A 24,658-nucleotide genomic window follows, 5' to 3' on the forward strand; every position below is an offset into this window, starting at 1 on the left:
CCCAGAAAGAGCCTCCCACCCACCAGGACCCTCCCACCACTAGTTGAGGAGCCAGGAGCACTGAGCTGTCAGCAGCTCTGCTATGAGTCCCTGTCAGCATCATGGAAATGCTAAAAAGGTACATTGTGGGTCACTTCTAACACACATGTGGACCAGTCCTGTCTGCTAACAGTAGCCAACCCCGAATATGGATGATAACAAGGCACCACTGGGAGTTGAACGCAGGATCCCCTGCTAAAAGGGCAGGTGCTTTGGCCAGCTAAGCCACAGTGCCCGTCTCCAATCAAGCTCTCCTGTCGGCCCCAACTCACTCCTTGCTGCCCCATCTGGGCCTGCTCAGCTCTGCTTGAGTGCAGATCCTGTCAGGCAGAGGAGCCTGTGGAGTTTAACTCCCAAGGGGGGTGACTCTTTGGACAGATCTGGGCTAGAAAATTCGGTTGTGTCACTCCATGACTCAGGGGTGTAAAAACTGTCCCCCCCCCAGTACAATGTAGACCTCTCCCAGTGCACATATCATCCTGGCAATCAGAGAGCTTTTGTGGTCCACGTTGCTTGGGGAAGGGCAGATTTAGAACTCCTAAGGACGAGGTGATTTCCAGCACAGAAACAAGAGCAGCTTCTGTGACAAATGATATGTTTTTCACAGGTCCCTCCCATGGCATCCCTGGTCAGAGTCCTGCCAGCTGGTAGTATTGGGGTTAACAATAAGATAATGTCTTCCCATTTTTTCACACACTCTCAGGCATTGCTTTTCTCACAGCTTCACCTCACGCCCGCAAGTTTGGCCCTTGCACTTCAACTCAGCTTTGTCCCTCGTCCCTCTGATGCTAAAGGCAAGAGGCCCAGGGCCAGGCTGACAAGTCAGGAGGGAGCAGGAGTTGTAGGCTGCAGCCCACCACAACTCCCCTCCTCTGGGAAGCTGGAGCAGGAGGCAACTAATGCTCACAACTCCATGGGGAGGCTTAAAAACACAGAGAACCAAAGGTGGGGAGAGCCCTGGCCAGGACACAGCCACAAAGAGCCTCCCCGCCCCCCAGGCGCCAGTAGCATGTGGGGTGGCTGCTGACACGCAGGGACCAGCATGAAGGAACACAAACAATAATTACTGACCAATAGACTTGAATCTATGATCCCTGGACCTCAGCAGAGGAGCACTGAAGTGTCAGCAGCTCTCTTACGAGTCCCTGTCAGCATCTTGGAAACCAGCAGAATGGGCATTGGGGGTTATATCTCACATCCGTGTGGTGCAATGTCCTGGCAGGTTTCCTGAAAGGGCAGTAGTTGGGCACCCCTGGGACAGGAAACCAGGGGTTCCTGTTTAGAAGGGAGGTGTTTTAGCCAGCTAAGCCATGAGGCCTGCCTCAGCCTGAGCTCTGCTGTCTGCCCACACCTGACTCCTGCCAGCCACACCTGGGCCTGCTTCGCTCTGCTGGAGTTTAGATCCTGTCCGGCAGAGGAGCTGGGGAGGTTTAGCTCCCAAGGGGGGTGACTCTTTGCACAGATCCGCGCTAGACAAGTGGGTGGTGTCTCTCAAGGGTGTAAAAAACTGTCCCCCACCTCCGGAAGACCTACTCCAGTGCCCAGATTGTCATGGCAACCACAGGGCTTTCATGGTCCACATTGCTTGGGGAAGGCTCTTGGCCAGTGAAGACCCAGAGGACAGGTGTCCTGGGACTGATGTACTGGGGAAACTGTGGTCAGCGCTGGAAGCTCCCTAGAAATGGGGAACTGGCGACATCTGAAAGATTTGGTAATCATAGCACATGACTCAGGTTAACCTTTGTTTTAAAGAGAAATCGTTAAGGCCAAGGAGGCCGGGGTCCAGCAGCTCTCGAACCCAAATGGGCTGTTTCTTTGCAGGGAGCAAAATGGAGGGAAATGGAAGAGGGCACTGGAGAAGCTTCGCTCCCGGCCTGACGCTGCCTTGGAAAAGAAGGAAAAAAGACACCACTTCTGTTGGAGAACGTGGGCATTTATCCCAAAGCCTCTCGCACGCTAAATGAGCCCTCTACCAACTGAGCTAATTCCCGTGTCTGAACATAATTTCTGACTCACCGATCTTATTCCAGAGGCCACAGCACCCCTGTGGCTGCCCATGGCTACGGCTGAGGGACACAAAGGCTGTGTGTGCACAGCAGTGTTCTGCCTCAATAAGCGATTCCAGAAGAGGGATTCCAGAGCTGTTGATTCTGATATCGCAGAGCTACACTCAACATGGGTTTGAAAATACTGCTCTGCTATTTGGACATTCAGCATCTACAAACAATGGAACCTGTTTTGAAGCCCCTTTTTCAAAAGAACTATTTGAACTAGCTGGAATCATGATCCCAGGAGATGCACAGCCAGGGCTCTGCTCTCTCTCTCTCCCTCTCTGTCTCCTTTGAGCTCCTGGCCTTAGGCAGGAAAAGTCTCTTCTTGTCCTCAGGTCTGGAGAGGAGCAATCGATGTTTCTGTCACCCTCAGAGAGCAAAAGAGGATTTTCTTCTCTTCAGTTCCATCCCCATATGCCCCAAGAGGGCAGGAAAAAACCCTTTGCCAGCTCACTGTCCTCCTCAGCACTCTGTCGTGTCATGTCTTTCCACATCAGCTCCGTTTGTGCCCTGCACCTATAAATGATCTACACAGAGCCAGGCAAGGAGGAGCTCTGAATTCGTGTTATTCACTTATACCAGGACAAGTGTTTGAGCGCTCGACCACTTGAGCTAACTCCTCTGCCTGGGAACAACTCTCTTAACCCACTCACCTTGTTCCTGAGCCCATAATGGGACTCTCTCTGCCCCTGAATCTTCTCTTTGTTAAGTCATCCCATCTCCTCCTTGCAACGTGTATGCCCAGAAGAGAATCCCATGGTTGAAGAAACCATAGCTCTCTCTCCAACATGATCTGCACAACCACACATTTATCTCCATGTTTCAATGATCCTGGATCTTTTCCTTCAACAGGGAGAATGGCCAAGAGCACTTGAGGACCCCTGGATGCTTCATCCCGATGGGTCACTTCTTGAAAGACTCTTCCTTGGGTTGCTTTGCTTTGTAACTCTTGGGCTTTACACACGAGTGGCCCTGTTTACTTCTTGTCCCTCTTCAAAAGCTTGGGCACCATCCGGTCACACAATGATCCTGAGGCTAAGTGGCCAGGATGTGGTAAGATACTCTTGTGGTGAAAGGGTCAGATCCCATCTTCTTCCTTGCCATCAGTATCCTGCAGTCCCCTGCGGCCACTGGGTGAACCAGGAAGTAAGGCAGAAATGGGGCAAAAGAGGAACTCAAGCTGAAGGAAGCTGCCAATATTCCTCCTGCCTCTCAAGGACACTCGCAAAGGCAACAATAGCTGAGAAAAACATTTCCAATAGTGAGGTGGTAGCTTTCAAGCAGCTGCTGAAGTAGCTCAGTTGGGAGAGCATTAGACTGAAGATCTAAAGGTCCTTGGTTCAACCCCAGACTTCAGCAGAGGTTTTCCTACCATAGGCCCCAGAGCAATTAGTGACTACTTCGGTCCTTGCTGCTGGCAAATGCTCCTGAAAAGGACATTGTCAGACCTTTCCAGACACCTTGGTGCTTGAAGGCTTTTCATTTCTTCTCTTGCTCTTCCTCAGCAAGGGGAGGGTAAAAAGACCCCATTGTGCCCACTCTCATCCAGTCAACTACACAGAACTTGCTGAGAGTTCCCGAAAGTCCACTGCTCCACCCGCTGAGCTAGTGAAAGGCAGCTCTTAGGGCCTCTCACCACCACTTTCTCCAGGTTGGCCTATCCATGTGTCTCGGCACATGCCGCACAGGTGGATGGCATTGCAGGGGAGGCTCAGAGGAAGCGAGCCGAGATTCTGTGGAGCACTGGTTATCCCAAAAGTTTCCAAGCTGAAATCAGCAACAAACACAGGATGTCATTTGTGTCCTGGCATGTGTTCCTGCTTGTATGGCTGGCCTGGAGCCTGGCATTCCCTGCCCCTATGAGTGCCAGCAATCAGACAGCCTGCGGTACCTTTCAATGAGCCAAGGGAACACTTTTGTTCTAAGTGAAACAAAAACCATCCACCAACAGCCTTGGCCAGGGAGCCTGTCCTTCCTCTCTGGCTGCTATGAGCAGAGGCCCAAAAAAAAGGACACAGGCTGAGTGGCTGGCAGGGAGCAATCAAGAGACCTGATGGGAGGCGACTTCAGCATTCACAGGTGGTGTGGATGGCAAGTTAAAGGAATGTGGATTGGATAAACGGACGGTAAGATGGATAGAAAGCTGGCTAGAAGGTTGGGCCCAGTGGGAAGTGATCAATGGCTCAATGTCGGGATGGCGGTCGGTTTCTAGTGGAGTTCCACTTCGGTTCAGTTTTGGAGCCTGGTCTGTTCAACATATTTATCAATGACCTGAATGAGGGGTTGGATTCCACCCTCAGCAAGTTTGTGGATGACAATGAGCTAGGGGCAGAGGTAGATATGCTGGAGGGTCGGGCTACGGTCCAGAGTGACTTCAACAAATTGGAAGACTGGGCTGCAAAAAATCTGATGAGGTTCAATAAGGACAAGTGCAGAGTCCTGCACCTGGGCCGGAAGAATCCCAAGCGTTTTTAAAGGCTGGGGTCTGACTGGTTCAGTAGTAGTTCTGCAGGAAAAGACCTGGGAGCTGAAGTGGATGAGAAACTGGACATGAGTTAACAGTGTGCCACTGTAGCCAAGAAAGCTAACGGAATATTAGGTCGCATCAAGAGGAGGGTTGCCAGTAGATGCAGAGAAGTGATTATTCCTTTTTATTCAGGTTTGGTGAGGCCGCATCTGGAGTACTGTCTCCAGTTCTGGGCCCCCAGTTATAGGAAGGATGTGGATACACTGGAGAGGGTCCAGAGGCGGGCGACCAAAATAATTAGGGGGCTGGAGCATGTGACCTATGAAGAAAGGTTGAGGGAACTGGGACGGTTTAGTCTGCAGAAGAGAAGACTGAAGCAGGACTTGATAACAGCCTTCAACTTACTGAAGGGAGGCTGCAAAGAGGCTGGAGAGAGGCTGTTCACAGTGGTCACGGATGGCAGAACACGGAACAATGGACTCAAGTTGCATTTGGGAAGGTGCAGGTTAAACATGAGGAAAAACTTTTTCACTCGGAGGGTGGTGAAGCATTGGAATGGTCTCCCCAGGGAAGTAGTGGAGTCTCCACCTCTGGAGGTGTTTAAGTCTCGTTTTGACAAAACCTGGCGGGGCTGATCTGATGGGTCTGGTCCTGCCTTGGGCAGGGGGCTGGGCTTAATGGCTTTTTTAGGTCTCTTCCATCCCTGTTCTATGGTTCTAGTGCAGCCACCCCCCTTTGTCCTATGGATTGAACAGCTCTGATAATAGACAAACCCCCCAAAGGACCATCACTCCGATGCTTTCACTTAACCCAGCTCTGCCCTCTCCACCTCAGCTGCTGCTCTTCGCATGGAGTCTTTTCCAGGAGCACACACCCAGCTGGCTGCAGTTCTCTCCCAGAGGCCAAGGGAGGAGGGTTGATCTCACATCACAGGAGCTGAAGAGGGAGAGGGCGGGAAAGGGCCTCTGAGAGAAATCCTGAGCACGGACTTTTCTCATGTGACTGGAGAGGTTGAACTGAGGCTGTTTCTTGTGGCCAAAAAGTGCGTGTGTCAGGAGAGGAGTTTGTCGCTGTGTCTCCCGACAGACACCTAAGCACCCAATTGAGGGCAGGGGAGACACTTTGGTCAGGCACTTGTGAACACTTTGCCACATGCATTTGACTTTTACAAACTTAACTCCTTCAACTGTGTGACAGAAGGTTGGAAAGGTTTTTCTTGGGGCCTGGCTAGCTCTATTGGTTGAGAATGAGCTGTTTCCATGCAGTGTCATGGATTCAAAGCCCATAGTGGGCAGTTTTCTTCTTGCATTGATTGTCTCATCCCACACAGCAATCTGCTCACACCTTTCACTGACATGTTGGCCTTTGGTAGCAAATGACTGTTCTTGTCCTCAGCTCTAGCAGAAGCGAGTACATTACCAATTGCTATTGCCATCATCTTTGGAAAGTAGAAGAGGATTTTCTTCTCTTCACTTCTGTTTCCACCTGCCCGAGGAGAGAAGAAAACCTCTCACCAGCTGACTCTCCCCCTTGGGTGCTCTGTAGCTTCATGCCCTTGTGCATTCGCTCCAGCTGTGCACAGAGGGTATAAATAAGACACACCTATCCAGGTGAGGGTAAGGAAATGTGGAGCTCATAGCTCATGTTACTCACTTCCAGAAGGGCAAGAGAGTCAGGGTTCAAACGTGTTCTGGGAAAAGCCTTATTGAGAAGGGGAAGATGATAGTTGTGTTAAATAAACATTGGTCCTGCTTGAGGGCCTGTGGCTGTCTGTGGGGCAGGCATGATGGGAAACCTCTTCACAGTGTGTACCATGGATGATTTTGGGAGGAACTTTTGCACATTCTGGGAACAGGAGCAGAGAAGTCACAGGACCTGCAGCTCATAAGCCATTACCTGTGCACAGGCGTAGAGCTGGGTAGAGCAGTAAAGGCGTAACAAGCCTGCACTGCTGTGTGGAAGGGGAAACTGAGGCAGTCCTACTGAGGAGTTTACCTCAGACTGCAAGAGTCAGAGTCCTGAGTGCTGTCCATTACACAAGAGGAGCAGCTGCTTGTGCTTAATTGACACTTTTCTCCCCCAGCTTAATGTGCTCTGCATTTATGCCTTGTTTCCATCTGCTCCCTCTCCTGAGCCTGGCAGGGCTGTGACTGTGCTGCTGGGCCTCCTGTGCACTGGGGATGGAGCCTGGGAACACCGTGTCTGCCTCTCCGAAGTGCTGTGGATGCAAGCAGTGGCTAGAAGAGAATCCATTGATGGTCTTGCATTTTGGTTTCCTGTTTTGTTGAAGGAGTCCCTGGGCAGTGGCAGGAAACAATGAGTGGATATGAAAATTGATGGTTGGAAGGTCTGGCTGTGTTTCGTCTCCTTGTGAAAAAGGAAATTGGAGATGCGATTGCACCATTGTTATTGGCAAAGTTTTGAAAAGTTCTTGGTGCCCTTTGCTTGCCCATTCTTCAAAGAGAATCTGGCTGATGCACTGGCTCCTGAGAACACTTCAGAAAAGCACCAAACTCTCAGTGTGCGCTGCAGTGTTGTGGTTACCACTATGGGCTAACCTGTAAGTAGTCACTAGTTGAGGAACAGTGCTCTTTTCTCTTGTTTTTTCTTCTCTGGGGCCAACTCATTTCTGGAAGAATCCTTAAGAGCGCTGCCTTCCTCCTCAATGTGGTTTCTTTCCTTTCATGAAACTTTCTTTGGTGGCATTCTCTGAAATGCTTCCAGTTCCACGTGCAGGGCCAGATAGACAGGCAGAACTTCAGAGTCTCAATGCGTGGATGAGACGATGGTGTAGGGAAGAGGGGTTTAGATTTATTAGGAACTGGGGACACTTTTGGGGTAGGGGGAGCCTATACAGGAAGGATGGGCTCCACCTAAATCAAGGTGGATCCAGACTGCAGGCATTAAACATTAAAAAGGTCATAGAGCAGTTTTTAAACTAAGAGGTGGGGGAAAGCCGATTGGTGCGGGGGAGCACCTGGATCGGACGGAGACTTCTCTTACACGAGGCTCCATAGACAGGGATTCCCTAGAAGTTAGTCAGATAGGGAACGTGGGAAATAATATATGGGCAAGATCAGATGTGAAACAATCGTGCATAAAAAAATCCACCACGTCTGTGAAAGGCGGACATATAAATAGTGGTAGTTTTCTAACATGCTTTTACACTAATGCTAGGAGTCTGTCTAATAAGATGGGTGAACTGGAGTACCTCATATCAAAGGAGGAAGTTGACATAATAGGCATCTCAGAAACATGGTGGAATGAGGACAATCAGTGGGACACTATCATACCGGGATATAAATTATATCGGAAAGACAGAACAGGTCGTGCGGGTGGCGGAGTGGTACTATATGTGAAGGATAATATAGAATCAAATGAAGTAAAAATCCTAAAGGAATCAAAATGTTCCATAGAATCATTATGGATAACAATTCATTCCTCTAATATGAATATGGCATTAGGAATATATTACCGACCACCTAACCAGGACAGTGATAGTGATGCTGAAATGTTAAGGGAGATTAGAGAGGCTATCAAAATAAAAAACACAGTAATAATAGGAGATTTCAATTATCCCCATATTGATTGGGTGCATGTCACCTCAGGACGGGATTCAGAGATTAAATTTCTTGATGCCTTAAATGACTGCTTCTTGGAGCAGCTAGTACAGGAACCCACAAGGGGAGAGTCGATTCTCGATCTAGTCTTGACTGGAACGCAGGATCTGGTCCAAGAGGTAACTGTTACTGGACCGCTTGGAAATAGTGACCACAATATAATAACTTTTAATATTCCTGTGTTGGGAAGAACACCGCAGCGGTCAAACACTCTGGCATTTAATTTCAAAAAGGGGAATTACACTAAAATGAGGAAGCTAGTTAAACAGAAACTAAAAGGTAGAGTAATTAAACTAAAATCCCTGGAAGCTGCATGGAAACTGTTTAAAGACACCATACTAGAGGCCCAACTTAAATGTATACCCCAAATAAAAAAACACAGTACGAGACCTAACAAAGAACCACCATGGCTAAACAGCCATGTTAAAAAGGCAGTGAGAGAGAAAAGGGCAGCTTTTAAAAAGTGGAAGTCAAATCCTAGTGAGGAAAATAGAAAGGAACATAAACACTCCCAAATTAACTGTCATAATGTAGTAAGAAAAGCCAAAAAAGAGTTTGAGGAACAGCTAGCCAAAAATTCAAAAAACAATAGTAAAATGTTTTTTAAATACATTAGAAGCAGGAAGCCTGCTAAAAAAGCAGTGGGGCCCTTGGATGATAAAGATATAAAAGGAGCGATCAAGGAAGACAGTGCCATTGCGGAGCGATTAAATGATTTCTTTGCTTCAGTCTTCACGGCTGAAGATGTTACAGAGGTTCCTAAATCTGAGCCAGCCTTTTTAGGCGACAAATCTGAGGAACTCACTCAGATTGAAGTGACATTAGAGGAGGTTTTGGAATTAATTGATAAGCTGAATAGTAACAAGTCTCCAGGACCAGATGGCATTCACCCAAGGGTTCTGAAAGAACTCAAATGTGAAATTGCGGAGTTATTAACAGTGGTTTGTAACCTATCCTTTAAATCCACTTTGGTACCAAATGACTGGAAGACGGCCAATATAACACCAATATTTAAAAAAGGCTCTAGAGGAGATCCTGGCAATTATAGACCGATAAGTTTAACATCAGTACCAGGTAAATTAGTAGAAACACTAGTAAAGAGTAAAATTGCAAGGCACATAGAAGAGCACGAATTGTTGGGCAAAAGTCAGCATGGTTTCTGCAGAGGGAAGTCGTGTCTGTCTAATCTATTAGAATTCTTTGAAGGGGTTAATAAACATGCGGACAAGGGGCACCCAGTGGACATAATATACCTAGATTTCCAGAAAGCCTTTGACACGGTTCCACACCAAAGGCTTTTATGTAAATTAGGTGGTCATGGGATAGGAGGAAAGGTCCTTTCATGGATCGGGAATTGGTTAAAAGACAGAAAACAAAGGGTTGGAATAAATGGTAAATTTTCACAATGGAGGGGGGTAACTAGTGGTGTTCCCCAGGGCTCAGTCCTGGGACCGATCCTGTTCAACTTGTTCATCAATGATCTAGAAAATGAGGTAAGCAGTGAGGTGGCAAAGTTTGCAGATGACACCAAGTTGTTCAGGACAGTCAAAAGCAAAAGGGATTGTGAAGAACTACAAAAAGATCTCAGCAAACTGAGTGATTGGGCAGCAAAATGGCAAATGAAATTTAATGTGGGTAAGTGTAAGGTAATGCATGTTGGAAAAAATAACCCAAATTACACGTACTACATGATGGGGTCAAATTTAGCTACGACAGATCAGGAAAGGGATCTTGGAGTTATAGTGGATAGTTCTCTGAAGACATCCACGCAGTGTGCAGCGGCAGTTAGTAAGGCAAATAGGATGTTAGGAATTATTAAAAAAGGGATCGATAATAAGACAAAAGATATCATACTTCCCCTATATAAAACTATGGTACGCCCACATCTCGAGTACTGCGTGCAGATGTGGTCTCCTCACCTCAAAAAAGATATATTGGCATTAGAAAAGGTTCAGAAAAGGGCGACTAAGATGATTAGGGGCTTGGAAAGGGTCCCATATGGGGAGAGGCTAGAGAGACTGGGACTTTTCAGTTTGGAAAAGAGGCGATTGAGGGGCGATATGATAGAGGTATATAAAATCATGAATGGTGTGGAGAAAGTGAATATAGAAAAATTATTTACCTTTTCCCATAATACAAGAACTAGGGGACACCAAATGAAATTGATGGGTAGTAGGTTCAAAACTAATAAAAGGAAATTTTTCTTCACACAGCGCACAGTCAACCTGTGGAACTCCTTGCCCGAGGAGGCTGTGAAGGCCAGGACTCTATTAGGGTTTAAAAAAGAGCTTGATAAATTTTTGCAGGTCAGGTCCATAAATGGCTATTAGCCAGGCATAAAGTATGGTGCCCTAGCCTTCATAACAAGGGCAGGAGATGGATGGCAGGAGATAAATCACTTGTCTTCTGTTCTCCTTCTCTGGGGCACCTGGCATTGGCCACCGTCGGCAGATGGGATGCTGGGCTTGATGGACCTTTGGTCTGACCCAGTATGGCCATTCTTATGTTCTTATGTTCTTATGTTCTTTATCATCTAAAGATGGGGCAGAATAAGAGCCAATAAGAGCTCCCGTCTCTTGGGTGCTTGGTTGCCACCTACTTTGCAAATATGAGCACAGAAAAATTCCACCCCTCAGTGCGGCAAACTGGCGGTTTCTTCTCAGCTAATGCCAAAGCACGTCCCAGTATTAGGTCAGGGTGATTGTGTGTAAAAACCAGCTGTGCTGGAGAAGGGCTGCTGGGTGTTGACAGGGACGTGCTGCAGTTGGGTACAGAAAGTTGTCAACCTGACTCATAAAATATTAAAGAAAACTAGGGTAGAGTGAGTGCTGCTTTCAGCTCTGTGAGGATGGCTGAGTGGGTGAAAGCACCTGATTCAATATATTGTCTTCACCTTCCATGGGTGTTCTGCTTTCTAAAAAGAGGTGTAGGTTCAAATCCCACTAATGACATCAATTTGATTTCTTTGACATTCCCCAACTGGCCTCTTTTCAATGTCTCTCCTGACATTGCCCCAGCCCCTGCTCCAGGTTTCTGTGAGAGCAGTGGCAAGACTGAGGCATAATTCGGACATGAACTTCTTGGGAAAGTGACGGCGAACCTCCTACTCTGGCAGTGCAGCCACACAGTCAAGTGGCTAAGACCCCCCATCTGTACCAAGCTCCTGCTCTCTGCTCTGAGAACTGCACAAATGCCAGGCTTGTAATGCACCAAAGGGGTTGTATCCCCTTGTGTCACCAGCCCCACCTTGCAGCTGAGCCTTGGGTTCGTTATTTGGGCTCATTCTGTGTGCAGAACAAGGCTATGGAAAGGGGATGGAGCCACACGCCTGTCTGTGGTGCCTGCAGCCCCCTGAGGGGAGAAAGGAAAACAGGCTCAGTCCCCCTCTGCTCACACAGGGGATGGAACTGCTGTGCGGAGTTTCATAACATCAAGGGGCTGAGAAAGAGCCAAAGGCATTAACTTGATTCCATCAAACTCCCTTTTACACTTCCCTGTTTCCGTCCCTCCCCTATTGCTCTGCCGCTGGCTTTTAAAGCTGCTCACTGAGCTCAGGTCTTCCCCCTCCTCAGCCACACGGGGGCAGGCTGAGCCTCAGGCTGATCAAAGGCAATCAAGGGAACAAGGGATCAAACCCTCCCAGACACACAATCCCACCTGACACCATCACTGACATGACCCCCAATCAGAGTCAAACTTCACACAGTCCAGAAAACTCACTTCACTCCCACCAGCCCATAGTACACTCACGGGCACCTCTTCAGCAGCACCATCTCCTGCTCTCCCTCTTACGCTCCCCTGGCTGCAGCCCCCGGTCCAAGACCTCATACAGAGTGGAACCCTGCTGACGGAGGGCATTGGGAGCAACCAGGGCTGGGTTCAACAGCTAGGGCTTCCTTTTCATCCATCTCACGCAGAACCAGCTTGAGCCCAACCCAGTAGGCTGGGAAATTCTCACACCCCCTGAGCACCTCGCACAGGCAATGCTTCCCCACGCACAAGCACAGAGTCTGAGTGTAGAAAAGGACTTTTAAGAAAAGAGGCAGAAAAGTCAACTAGCAACAGCTTGGGAAAATTATCACACCCAGAGTTCATAACCAATCCTCAAGTAACTGGCCCACGTCAACTGCCTTGAGCAATGTCCTTGGCCTCTCAGGCTCACCAGTCCAATACAGTCAATCCACACACCGGACTTTCTCTGCACCTCCGAATTCAAATGCCCCGCTTATGACTTGGTCCAGTCCATGTGGGCACTGACACCTCACACTGATGCATTCCCTCATGTCACCTTTGCTCCCGTCCAGTGTTCTGCTTGCTCCTACCAGCCATGTGCCAGTTGTCTACTTTCTATTTCTCCTTCCAGCTGCCCACTGGTGATGCCACCTGTTTGTCCATGTGGGTCAAGCTTGAAGTAAAAGCCTCTGATTTAAGCTCTTGATATCTATAAAAGCACAGCCTCATAGAAAATCACTAATACCCAACTCTATTTTATAACAGGCAAAAAAAGTTGATCAAACACAACTTTTATTTACATATATGCATATACAGAGCACCAACTTATACACAACACAAAGAACTGCATTATACTTTAACTGAAACCCCACCCGCACACAAAGCTTTAAAGCAGGGAGCCCTGTGCAATCCATGTCTTAGGCAGTTACATCGACTGCCCTGTCCCCCACAATCACTTGGGGCATTGGTGAGATTTCACAATTCTTCTGCTGAGTGTTAGTATAAATTGTGATTTTACAACAATGTGTTTACAATTGGAAAAAACCTCATTGCTTCCTTGCTACCCATCAGGCTTTGTTTGCAAGGTATCACACATGCACACCTTTGCATTCTCATGCAAATGATCTCTGGGCGACACATTCCTCCCGGTCTTCGGCGGCGTTGCGTTCTCCTGCTCCCCGTTCCCCGCGCTGCCGGGGACGAGGGAGCTGCTGCTGCCCCCCACTTGGGCAGCCCACCTTCTCATCCAGCAGCTGCTGCATCCTCCCCACCCAGGAAAGGTAAGGGGCTTCTGAAAGCGGCGGTTGGGCCCCCTCCACAGGCATCTTCCTGTGGAGTGGCCTGGGAGGGGTGAGTTTGGGCAGAGCCCTTCTTTTCCACCGGGGCTCCAGAGGGGTGGCTGCATAGCCAGGGGTGGGGTGTTAGGGTGTGCCCCTGCCCCCCCCCTGCAGCCACCCCCCCTTACTGCCCCCCCACCCACACCCAGCCGCCGCTGGGGGCCCCTCCTCCACCTGGGCCCCCTTCTAACCAGCTGCCCCTTCCTTCTCCCCCTGGTTTCTTAAAGGCTCTGCAGCAGCTGCTGTGGGGCCCCCCCCCCTCAGGCGCACGTGGGCACCCCCACCCCCCCATTTCCACCAGGTTGGCTGTGCCCACGCCCCCTCCCACCCCCCTTTATTTTTCACTTCACCCATGCGCCTGAGCCCCCCCCCCACCACACACACATAAACTTTAATCCCTCACATCCCAGTGCAGAAAAGGAGCCATTTTACCATCTTGTGCTGAGAGCAGCGGCCATCTTAGGTCTCACCTTCCCCTGACCTCACTGCCCTTGCTCTGCCCTTCCCCCACCTGACTGGGTCCTCAGCCCGGCCGGTGGGGGAGGGGCAGCCACACCTCCACCCTTCCTTCCCCTCCACTCTCCTCCCCTCCCCCGCTCTCTCTTAAAGGCCCCACACCCAACAAACTTCCCCCATCTTGCAAACCCACCACCATGACCCCCACACCCGCCGGAGGGTCATCCGGTGACCCCCTCCTCCCCTCGTCTTCCACTGTCACCCCTCCCACCCCCGAAACGGCGGCCCACTCATCCAGGGCCACCCAAGACTCTGCTGCCATGTTGGCTGAGGGCGCGGGCGCAGGCTCCGGGGCTCCCACCACCTCCGCTGCGGCGTCCTCCAGCAACCTGGCCCCGAACCCACCCCCAAAAAGGGCAGGAAGGGCCAGGGGAAAAGGAAGGGCAAGAGCCCCGCCCGGAAGGCTAAACCCCCCGCGGCGGGGAATCTCCCCCCGGCTGCCCAAGCACTCACCGCAGCCTCCCCTTCTCCCCCTCCCCCTGCTCCCTCCACCACCCCTGGGGGCCCCGACATCTCGGCCCCCAGGTCGTACGCCCAGGCGGCGGCCGCCGCCCCGCACCCTGCTCCTTCCGCCTCCGCCAGGACTACCATCCCCGACGGTCGCGGCCCCTTCCCCGCGCTCACCAGGAGGCACGGGGTCCGCTGCCTCCTGGTGGCTGCCTCGCCCCACGTGGAGACCTACGTGCGGGCGTTGACACGGGTGGTGGGGTCCGCGGACGTGGTGGCGGCCTCCCGGATGTTCGGGAAGATCGTCTTCTTCCTGGCTTCGGAGGCCGCCGCCCAGGAGGCGGTGGAGAGGGGCCTGGCGGTTGGGGGCGTGCACGTGCCCCTGGAGCCGCTGGAAGACCTGGGCGTGCGGGTGGTGTTCTTGTCCGTCCCGCCCTTCCTTCCCAACGCCGCCCTTCTGCCTTTCCTCACCGCCCTGGGCCGGCCTTTGACGGTCCTGAGTCCCCTCCCCCTAGGCTGCAAAGACCCCGCCCTCCGGCACGTGCTCTCATTCCGCCGGCAGGCCCGAGTCCAACTGCCGCCGGCGGCAGCACAGGGCGGGGTGGCCCAGGAGGGGACTATACTGGTGCCCTATCAAGGGGCCCAGTACCGGGTCTTCTACACCCTGGGGGAGGCCCGGTGCTTCGGGTGCTGGGCGGCGGAGCATGTCCGGAGGGATTGCCCCCTGGCCCGGCACGAAGGAGAGGAGCCCGGGACCTCCTCCGACCCGGGGGGCGTCAGCCACGAGACCGGCGGCGCCCCGACCGCGACAGGCCCTGGGACCGCCCCTCCTCTTTTAGGCCCAGACGGATCCATCGCCGCTCGGGCGTCGGAGGGTGCCCGGCAGCATGGTGCCGGGAGAGAAGAAGCGGGCGCCGGCGCCCGAGCAGGCACGAAAGCCGGGCCCGTGGAGGAGAGGGAGGCAGGGCCGGCGGCAGGACCACAAGAGGGCCCACCCCAGGGCGGGCCACCCCTCTCCCTCGCCGCCCCACCCCCCTCCTCCCTCCCTCCCTCCTTGTCGGCCCCATCCCCTGGCCCCTCCTCCTCTACTGCCCAGCCCGCCTCCTCGGAGGACTGGGTATTGGTGGGGGGAAAAAGGAAAAAAGGGGGGGCGCGTGTCCGGCACCCCACCCCGCCGGAGGACGGGGTGGAGGTGCCACGCAAGGCACCCAAGAGGTCCGCCAGCCCCGCTCCACCCGCCGAACCCCCGGCTACCAACCATCTGCCGGGGGCGACGGAGGTTGCCGCCGCGGCGGCCGAGGAAATTAACACCCCCTCGGCCCTGGAGCCAGAGCCAAAAGAGGCCGAGACGGCCCTCCCTGTGCCCGCGCCCTCCTCCGACACCCCTCCGGCCGCTACCCAGGCGGCTGTAATGGAGCGCCCGGAGGAGGTGGCTCCCAGCCTCGCCCTCCTCTCACAGGAGGTCGAGGCCCTGGGCCTCACCCCGGTGGCCCTGGACATGGAAGGCCTGCTATTAGAGGCCTGTGGCCCGCCTTTGGACTCTCCCCCACCCCTCCCACTTTCCCCCACCCCTCCCACCAGCGATCCCTCACTTGCCACCTCCTTCTGCCCTGAACTGTCCCAAGGGGCAACCCCTCCCCCAACTAGGGACGACCCCCCGGCGGAGGTCGGCCAGCCTCCAGATGCCCTAGGGGAATTAGGGCTCCCCTTGCACCCCCCCTTCGTCCCTGCAACTGAAAACCCCGATACCCTCTCCCCCGACCTGCCAGCGCCTCCCGCTGAGAGTGCCGGCACCTCAACCTCTACCCTGCCATTGCCTCAGGAAGCCCCCCTCCTGGAGACCTCCTTGGCCCATATTTCCGCCCTTGCTTCCACCCTGGCCTCACTGCTTGCCACCCCCGCTATACCCCTTCCCAGCCAATGCCCCGCTCCAGAACCCGCAATCCCCCCCACTCTTAACCCTCCCCTTCCTCCTCCCCCCCATGACCCCCCTCTTCCCCCACTGATCTCTACCTCCCCAGCCCCCATACCTCCCCCTCCCTTTTACCCCTGCCCACTCATACCTGCCCCCGAGGACGTAACCCCTCAGGAGGCCCCTCTTGCACTGCCCTCTCCCAGCACCTCCGGGGCTGCTCTCCCTCCGCCACCCTCATCCCTCCCAAACTCAGGCCCCAGTCCCTCCCCCAACCTCTTCTCTGGCTGGGGGGCACAAAAGAACGCGAGGCCGACGGGTTCTCAAGACCCCGAGACCTCGGCACCCCACGCGCTGGCGGGTGAGATGCGCCAACTCTTGGAGGATGTTCGCGGCTCCAAGAACAAGGTTACTCTCGCCCTCCAGCGCTGGGGAGATTTTCATTCTGCCCTGGAGTCCGCGAGGGCCCTTCTGAGGGAGGGTAAGGGGACCAGGAAGAGGGACGCCGTGGTCTACCAACGGGCCCGTGGCTTCCGTGATGCCCTCGTCACCTTTGGCGTGGCTCACGGCTTGCTGCGTGGCCCCACGGGAACCGCTGGTGCTCCCTCTGGCGAGGATCCTCCCCAGCCCTCCAAATGGCGCCGTTCATCTTTGCCACACTAAACGTCAGGGGCTGCGGGTCGGGTCTCCGCAGGTGCCGAGTGCTCTCCTTCCTCCGAGAGGGGGGGTACTCGGTCACCTTTCTACAGGAGACCCACACTACTCCGGCCGCCGAAGCCAAGTGGCGGCTGGAGTGGGGAGACGGGGTCCACTTTAGTCATCTCTCGGCCCGGCGGGCCGGGGTAGCGACCCTGTTCTCCCCAGACCTGCAGCCCGAGGTGCTGGGGAGCATCGAGGTCGTGCCGGGCCGCCTGCTGTATCTCCGGGTGCGGGTGGAGGGGCTGCCTCTTCACCTTGTCAACATCTATGCCCTGACACTCGGCCCGGAGAGAACCCCTTTCTTCCGGCAGGCGGCGGCCTTCCTCGACACCATCGATCCTCGCGAGTGACTGGTCCTCGGCGGGGATTTCAACTGCACCCTCGAGGAGCGGGACCGCACGGGGACCGAGAAGTGCCAGGCCGCTGCGGACGTCCTCAGGGAGCTCATTAACCGTTGCTCCCTGGTGGACGTCTGGCGCAGCCACCACCCGGACGAGGACGCCGGCTTCACCTACGTCCGGGTGGTGGGCCATAAAACTGTACACTCCCGGTTGGACCGCATTTACATCTCGCGGCACCATCTCTCCCAGGCCCACGCCTCCAGCGTACGGCCGGCCCCCTTCTCGGACCACCATCTGGTGGCCGTGAAGGCTTCCCTCTCGCCGGGGAAGCGGGGGTCGGCCTACTGGCATTTTAACAACAGCCTGCTGGAGGACGTGGGCTTCGTGGCATCCTTCCGGGAGTTCTGGCTGGCCTGGCGCGAGCAGCGGCACGCCTTTCCCTCAGCACGGCGGTGGTGGGACCTGGGAAAGGTGCACGCACGGCTCTTCTGCCGCGACTATACTCGGGGGGCCAGCCGGCGGCGGGATGCGTTGATAGGGCAGCTGGAACGGGAGGTCCTTGAGCTGGAGAGGCGTCTAGCCGCCAGCCCCGGAGATCCATCCCTCTGTGGCACGTACCAGGAGAAGCGAGACGAGCTCAGGACCCTCGACGCCCACCGGGCACAGGGGGCCTTGGTGAGGTCGCGAATCCAACTCCTGTGGGAGATGGACCGCGGCTCCCGCTTCTTCTACGCCCTGGAGAAAAAGAGGGGCGCCCAAAAACATATCCCCTGCCTCCTGGCGGAGGATGGCACCCCTCTTACGGATCCGGTGGAGATGCGCGAGAGGGCTCGCGCCTTCTACGCCGCCCTTTTCTCCCCGGATCCGACCGACACCGACGCCCGCAGGGTGCTCTGCGACCAACTCCCGTCGGTCAGCACGGGCGACCGGGACCGGCTGGAGCTTCCTCTCACTCTGGCCGAGCTCTCGGAAGCCCTCCGTCTCATGCCCACCAATAAATCCCCGGGCATGGACGGGCTGACCGTGGAGTTTTACCGCGTGTTTTGGGACGTCCTCGGCCCAGACCTGCTCGGCGTCTGGGCCGAGGCCCTGCAAAGCAGGGTGCTCCCCCTCTCCTGCAGGCGTGCAGTCCTCAGCCTGCTACCGAAGAAGGGGGACCCCCGCGACCTCAAGAACTGGCGTCCCATCTCGCTCCTCAGCACGGACTACAAGATCATTGCCAAAGCCATCTCCCGTCGCTTGGGGTCCGTGCTGCAGGACGTGGTCCACCCCGACCAGACCTACACCGTCCCGGGCCGCACCATCTTGCAGAATTTGTCCCTGGTCCGGGATCTCTTAGAGCTTGGGTGTAGGGACGGCCTGTCGTTCACCCTCCTGTCCCTGCACCAGGAGAAGGCGTTCGACAGGGTGGACCACGGGTATCTCCTAGGCACCCTGCAGGCCTTTGGCTTCGGACCCCGCTTCGTCGGGTTTCTCGGGGTGCTGTATGCTGCCTCGGAGTGCATGGTCAAGCTCAATTGGATCCTGACCGCTCCGGTCAGCTTCGGACGGGGAGTACGACAAGGCTGCCCGCTCTCAGGACAGCTGTACGCTCTGGCCATCGAGCCCTTCCTCTGCCTCCTTCGGCGAAGGTTGACGGGGTTGGCGCTTCCAGAGGCAGGGCTGCGGCTAGTCCTGTCGGCGTACGCCGACGACGTGCTCCTCGTGGTCCAGGACCCGGGAGACCTGGCGCGTCTGGAGGCCTGCCAAGCTATCTACTCGGCAGCCTCCTCCGCCCGGGTCAACTGGGTCAAGAGCTCTGGCCTGGTGGTCGGGACCAGCTGGCAGATGAGCCGCCTCCCACCCGCGCTTCAGGCCATCCGGTGGAGCGCGGGTCCGCTGCTCTATCTAGGCGTCTTTCTCTCCGCCACGCATCCCTCTTCGCCGTAAAACTGGCAAGACCTAGAGAGCAGGGTCGCTGAGCGGTTGCGGAGGTGGACAGGGCTACTCCAGTGTCTCTCCCTCCGAGGGAGAGCGCTGGTGCTGAACCAACTCGTCCTGTCCATGCTCTGGCACCGCCTCAGCACCCTGGTCCCACCCCCCGGGTTCCTGGACCAGCTCCAGAGTTTAATCCTGGAGTTCTTCTGGCCAGGACTGCACTGGGTCCCTGCAGGGGTACTCCATCTTCCCCCGGAGGAGGGGGGACAGGGCCTGACCTGCACGCGCACTCAGGTCCATGTCTTCCGCCTCCGGGCCCTGCAGAGGCTTCTCAACACCAACAGTGCAGATAGTCCGGCATGGAGCACGCTGGCGCACGCTTTCCTCCGCCGTTACCGAGGGCTCTGATACGACCGGCAGCTCCTCTATTTATCCTGCAGAGACCGTCCGCGAGGCCTCTCGGAGCTGCCGGCCTTCTACCAGGACCTCCTCCGCACTTGGCGGCTGCTCGCAGCCTCCAGGTCCTTAGGGGCCACCGTGGGAGAAGACCTCCTCGCGGAGCCCCTGCTACACAAACCCCACCTTCGTGTGCAGGCGGCGGAGTCTCGCACAGTGCGCTGGAGGCTGGTCCTAGGTGGAATCACCAGGGTCGGAGACCTCCTGGACTACGAGCGGGGGGACTGGATGGAGGCCCCGGCGCTCGCCCGGCGCATGGGGCTCTCCGACCTACGCTCCTCCCGTCTCATACTCCAGGAGGTGAAGGCTGCCCTGCCCTCCACCGCTCACAGTTACCTCGGCCGGGTCCTGCGAGAGGGTGCACCCCGCCCCCCTCCCACTCCTAGCCCTCCGGACCTCTTCGTGGGCCCCCGGCTTCACGATCCTGCCCGCCCCCCTCCCCCGCATCACCTCAGCTGGCTGCACACTTTCCAGCCAGTCCCCTTCCGAACCGCGCCTCGACACCTTCTGTACGCGCTCGTGCTTCACATGCTCCACTTCCCCACCCTCGTGTCCCGCCCCGATCACCAATGGCGGGACCTCTTGCCGTCATCGGAGGGTGGGGAGCCCCGGAGGGCCGGCCTCTACTCCACCTTGGTCCCGCGGCCCGCCGGGGAGATCAGCTGGAGAATCCTCCACGGAGCGGTGAGCACGGGCATGTACCTGGCGCGGTTCACCCCCATCCCGGACATCTGTACCTTTTGCGGCACGAGGGAGAACCTGGCGCACATCTACACCGAGTGCGCCAGGCTGCAGCCCCTCTTCCGGCTCCTCCAGAACCTCCTCTTGAGGTTCTGGCTGCACTTCTCCCCACACCTTCTCATACTCTCACACCCTATCCGTGGCCCCACAAAGTCGCGGGACCTCCTCGTCAGCCTCCTCCTGGCCACGGCCAAAATGGCCATTTACAAAACCAGGGAGAGGAGGCTGGCAGGGGGGGTGACCTGCGACTGTGGGGCCTACTTCCGTTCCTCCCTCCGCTCACGAATCCGAGCAGAGTTCCTCTGGGCGGCGTCCACCAACTCCCTGGACGCCTTTGAGGAACGGTGGGCGCTGTCCGGGGTCCTCTGCTCGGTGTCCCCCTCCGGCTCCCTTATTTTAAACCTTTGACCCCCACTCCCGCTCCTGGTTCTTCTTTCGTTTTCCCCCGTATTTACTTGGGACCGGTCTGTTTTTAATGGGTCCCCTCTCATCGTGAGAGGGGCCTTGTAGCCGTGGGCAGGCTATGCCTGCCCACTCCCCCGGCATCCAATATGTACGTTAGGGACTGTGGGCGGATGTGTGGGGAGAGCTGTGGGACACTGTGGAGGACATGTTGGGCAGGGGCTGTAGAAGTGGCTGGTGAGAGAGTGGGTGGCTGGGCCAGGTGGGTGGTCACAGCCTGTGTGAGGGTGTCCAGACAGCCTCTTATCCATTTGGGCTCCATCTGACCTGGTGGTATCCCAGGTGGCTCCCAGGAGGCTGTTCAGCTCCTGGAGGTGGGGCAGATGGTGGCAGCATCATGGGCTTGGTAGTCGACTTGCCACAGTTCCTTTATTTTGCTCCATCGTCGGTCTGCTTTGCAGGTGGGGTGTCCCTTGGAGCTCAGGCTAGTCAAGAGGTGGCTGAAAACTGCAGCATCCTGGCACCAGCTTGTCATGTGGAGCAATAGCTCCTCATCCCCTCAGAGCACCAGAATTCCTTGGCCTTGGCCTCACTCCTGGCTGGGTTTCTGAAACCCCTCAGATGGGTTGAAGGGGAGGGTCTGGGGGATTCAAGGCTCCAGGTCATTGGCCATGGATTGCCACAGGATTGCTCTGGGGAGCCATAGGCTGTGTCTACACGTGCCCCAAACTTCGAAATGGACATGCAAATGGCCATTTCGAAGTTTACTAATGAAGCGCTGAAATGCATATTCAGCGCTTCATTAGCATGCGGGCGGCAGCGGCGCTTTGAAATTGACGAGCCTTGCCGCCGTGCGGCGCGTCCAGACAGGGCTCCTTTTCGAAAAGGCCCCACCTACTTCGAAGTCCCCTTAGTCCCATGAGCTCATGGGAATAAGGGGACTTCGAAGAAGGTGGCGTCCTTTCGAAAAGGAGCCCCTTCTGGACGCGCCGCGTGGCGGCAAGACACGTCAATTTCGAAGCGCAGCTGCCGCCCGCATGCTAATGAAGCACTGAATATGCATTTCAGCGCTTCATTAGTAAACTTCGAAATGGCCATTTGCATGGTCATTTCGAAGTTTGGGGCACGTGTAGACACGGCCCTAGTGGGGCGAGGTACAAGGGTTTTAGTTGGAGGAAGGTACCATGGCCCCAGTGGTGGGGAGGTACAGGGGCCCCAGTGGAAGGGAAGTACAATGGCCCCAGTGGGGGAGAAGGAGGTACAGTGGCCCCAGTGGGGGAGAAGGAGGTACCATGACCCCAGTGGTGGGGAGGTGCAATGGCCCCAGTGGAAGGGAGGTACAATGGCCCCAGTGGGAAAGAAGGAGGTACAATGGCCCTGGGGGGTGGGTAGAATTGCCATGGCTCCAGCATGGGAAGGAGGTAAGTTGTCCCCAGAGTGGTGAGCTACAATGGTCCCAGTGGGGGGAGGCACAAAGGCCCCAGCAGGGACGGAGGTACAATGGCCCCAGAGGCAGGGGGAGGGAGAGGTACTATGGTCCCTGTGGGGGAGGGAAGTACAATGGCCCCCGCAGGGGAGGGGTGGAACAGTGTCCCCAGCATGGTGAGCTACAATGGTCCCAGTGCGGGGGAGGTACACTGGCCCCTGTGGGTGAAGGGGAAGGTGCAATAGCTCCAGGGAGGGAAAGGGGAGGTCCAATGGTCCCAGCTGGGGGAGGGGGAGGTACAATGGTCCCAGGGGAGGACAATACCCACCCCCCGTGCCCCTAGTGTGTTGTTCTCAGACACCCCCGTGGGGCCGCTCTGTCCCTGAGTGGGGGGCTGCCCAGGGCCCTGCTCCAATGGCCAGACAGGATTGGGCTCCCCCCCAGCCAGGTCAGAGCAGGTCTGAGAGAGGAGAGAGAAAGTGAACAAGGAAAATGATTGACTTGTTCCCATCATATCAGAACTGGGGGCCACCAAGTGACATGAATGAGGAGGAGGCATAAAACAACTAACAGGAAGCTCTTCACCCGGCACACAGCCGCCCCGCGGCTCTCCCTGCTGGGGGAGACTGGGACGGCCAGAGCTATAGCAGGGGTAAAAAAGCTCGATCAGTTCATGGAGGTTCGGTCCAGGCTGGGAGAGAATGTTGTCCCTGGGCTCTGTCTGTCAGGGGCTGGGCATGGATGGCAGGAGAGAGATCGTGACCTGTCCACTTCACTCCCTCTGGGGCACCAGGTATAGACCACTGTTGGCAGACAGGATACTGGGCTGGCTGGACCTTTGGTCTGACCCAGTACGGCCGTTCTTAGGTTCTTATACATGTGGGGCTCCCCTCACCCCACGCACTGCCAGCCAGAGTCTGCAGGCACTGCTGGGGAGCCAGTGAGAGTCAGACCCATGCCAGGAACCAACCACCGCCTGCCTCTGTCCACGGCACTGCCCAGGGTGTGGTCACTGACAGCCACAGCTGTGCCTGGTCGGGGAGAGAAATGAAATGAAATGAAAATGTTCTTCTATTTGCACCTTGTTGCAAAAATATTTTCTGAATTAGAAAGCTGTGATTATTCCGATTTTACATTGAATTTTCACTGGGCAGAATGATCCCCCTCCCCCACCATCTGCTGCCCCCGGGCCACAGTTCCTCGAATGTTCCCTGGGGATGTAGAATACATTTTGCTCTGAGCACCAAGGCCTGGGCAGATGTGCACCTCCAAGAGAAACACCGGCTGCTGCCTGTGGGGCTCTGCTAATTAGCCAGGCAGCTCCTATGTCTCTCCTGAGCAGCCGCTCAAGCACACAGCTTCCAGGGACACTGCCGGGGCCGGGGCTGAGGAAAGGGGAGGGCAGCAGAACCCCACCAGCTGTCTGGGCGTGTTCCTGACCAGCCTCGGCCCACCGAGCATTCACCAGGGTCTCTGGCCTTGGGAAGAAAGGAGCCTTGTAGCTGTGATGGCCGAGTGGTTAAGGTGTTGGACTTGAAATCCAATAGGGTTTCCCTGTGCAGGTTCAAATCCTGCTCACAGTGAGGGCTGTGTTTTAGCCACATCCTGGAACCAGGACAAGACAGCAGCACACACCCTGAGTCACTGCCCAGGGGCTGTCTGTGACCAGTGTGTGGAAGAGGCCAGGGCAGTCTGTGCCTGGGGGAAATGCTGACCCTGGGCTGTGGTCACTGCTCTGGCTGTTGCTGGGCCCAGCCTGTCTCCTATGTCAGCCCAACAGTGCTGCACTCACCTGTGTAATGCCCTGGCAAGGAGTGGGCAGCCCTGGTTCAGCTGCAGCCAGTGATAGGGCAGCTGCCTCTAAGGGAAGGGCCTGTTCCCAAGGCTGGCTCAGGGCCTCTGGTCTCTCCCAGCTCCTGAGCTGTGCAGTACACAGCTGGGAAAGGGACAGACACTTGCCCAAGGGGGAACGAATGTCACAATCTCCTCTCTGCCCCAACACAATAGACTGATCTGCAGAACCAGACACCGGGCCTGGGGCAGGTCTCCATGTGACTGTGCCTAACCCGGTGCAAGCTCTGGCTTGTTTTGTGCTTGTCTCCAGCTGGGGAAAAGCCTCTTCAGGACACATCTCCTGCCCCACAGCTGAAATGAGCCCCACAGTTATGAGACCCCACTGAGACTGGCTGATTTTCTCCCACCTTGTGACGCTGGCTGCAGACCACGCGCTGCTTTGGAGTGTCCTTAGTGAGGGGTTGGTGGTGGGGAGCAGCCTGGCTCAGAGACGTTATGAAGATTCTCAGGCCACATGCAGTCATGGTCCTCCCCTCCTCTTGCACTGCCCTCAGGTTCTCTGTGGCTTTTGAGCCTTCCCCTTAAGGTGTCAGTACCAGCTGCCCCACCTCCAGGTGCCCAGAGGAGGACAGGTGAGCTGGGCTCCAGCCTGGGACTCCTCCTCTCCCCTTCTGTCCCCTGAATTTTTAGCCTGGTCTTGATGCTCCTTCATTTAAGTGCCATGTGTTCTATAGGAGTATCCTGGCAGCTCCAGGACCAGT

The 24,658-nt window shown here is 55.6% G+C and overlaps 2 non-coding genes across 2 annotated transcripts; both read left to right on the forward strand.

Moving 5' to 3' along the window:
* The first annotated feature begins 3,376 nt into the window (after nucleotides 1-3,376).
* Nucleotides 3,377-3,449, forward strand: TRNAF-GAA (transfer RNA phenylalanine (anticodon GAA)). Its single transcript has one exon. It is a non-coding gene; the product is annotated as a tRNA-Phe (tRNA).
* Nucleotides 3,450-23,604: 20,155 nt separating this feature from the next.
* Nucleotides 23,605-23,686, forward strand: TRNAS-UGA (transfer RNA serine (anticodon UGA)). The gene has a single exon. It is a non-coding gene; the product is annotated as a tRNA-Ser (tRNA).
* The last annotated feature ends 972 nt before the right edge of the window (nucleotides 23,687-24,658 follow it).

Source organism: Carettochelys insculpta, chromosome 7 (assembly GCF_033958435.1).
Source record: "Carettochelys insculpta isolate YL-2023 chromosome 7, ASM3395843v1, whole genome shotgun sequence".
NCBI classification, from domain to species: Eukaryota; Metazoa; Chordata; order Testudines; family Carettochelyidae; genus Carettochelys; species Carettochelys insculpta.